Raw genomic sequence first — 1,641 nt, 5'->3', positions numbered from 1 at the left:
GACTTGAACAGTTAAATTTGAACCCCTTTCCCTTGCTAATCCTTATATATCTTTGGATGAAATCTATTGTGGATTTTGTCTCTCACTGATCAAGCACACTTCTACCACCACCGTTTCAGTGGAAAGCCTCCCCCAAAGTCATTTTATAATGGTGAATTTTTTTTAAAAAAAATCTTCTTCTAGAAAACTTTTGAGCAGCCTACAAGGATAAGAAATTCATTAAGTTTAAGCCAGGCGATTCTGCTAGCTCATTAGAGAGCCCAGAAGCTGTCAAAGTTAAGGACAGAGATATGGGGCCACTTTAACCATCTGATGAGGCAATTTCTTATTTTAAACTGTACATACCAAAGGGTTCATTAGATTAGCTTAATGAACAGTCATGGGCCTGACGTATAAAATTCCCCATTTCATTAGTGTCTAATTGCATCCAAAACATGCAATTTCCAAATGCAGATACTCTAATAGGAAAATAAAATGTAAATGTTGCTTATGGAGAGTAATTAGGCTTCCAGAGTCATGCTCCTAATTTTGCTTTTATAACCAGGTGGTGCAAATGTTTTCATCTGGATGACAGTTGAAACCAGGGAGGACCCTAAACACACAGATACTCTCATCTCCCAACTCCTAATAAATATTTCTATTTGGACCTGGATGATTATATCTGGACACCACTGACTATCTTGTGATGTGGCAAAGCACTTGGTAGTTTCTTTTCATCTGTGGCATCTAAAAAGTCCCTGCTTGAAAAAGCACATATTTTATAAAATATGTACGAGAAAATTGAAAAGAGAATCCATTCATTCTTTGATGGTTTTATGGCTCTGATCAATTTATGCATCATCTGGAAAGTTCAGAATAGACCAGACAGACCTAAAATATATTTCAAAGCACCCTCAGCCAAATTTTCAATTTCTGTTTTTTTCCAGAGAGAAATGTGGATGCTGGAGTGGATTTAGAGAAGATTTTTAGACTGTGACCCAAATCATTCACTAAGATAACCTTTAGTATCTTTCTTGAAGTGATAACGTTCAGGTAAAGATGAATGATTGCATTTCATTTCCTCCAATATATGTGATAAAAGATAAAGCTGTACAGAAAGATTTACAAATTCTTTTCCCCCTTACAGCATACCATCATACATAGCAAGATTTTTGAATCATATCCGGGAACCAGTAGTCCCCAAGCCGCAAGAGAAAGCCGGGCCGGCCGACATTTGACAGCTGACAGCTGTCAAATGGCCGCCCGAAGCAACGGCGCACGCGCACCGCCCAGCCGGCCGCCATTCCCGTTGACAGCTGTCAAAAGGGCTGCCGGGGGCCAACGCGCACGCGCCAGATTTGACAGTTCTCGGAACTGTCAAATCCAGGAGTCTTCAACCCGGTCCTCCAAGCTGAGCTAAGCGCTCAGCTGAAGGGAATTCCCTGACAGCCGCAGAGCTGTCAGAATACTGATAGTGGATTGGCTGCTTCCCGAACGGCGGGGAAATTACCGCTACCTGATTGGCTACACTGTTTGACAGTTCCCTATATAAGCCCGGATTGTTTTGACAGTCAGCTGCCGGGAGCTGAAGCAAATAAACGTGTTAACCTTGCCTATGGTCTCTCGCCTGTCTTTGTAAAGACAATTCACCTGGCGACGAGG

Source organism: Vipera berus (assembly GCF_964194415.1).
Source record: "Vipera berus genome assembly, chromosome: Z".
NCBI classification, from domain to species: Eukaryota; Metazoa; Chordata; class Lepidosauria; order Squamata; family Viperidae; genus Vipera; species Vipera berus.
Note: the sequence above shows the minus strand (reverse complement) of the source record.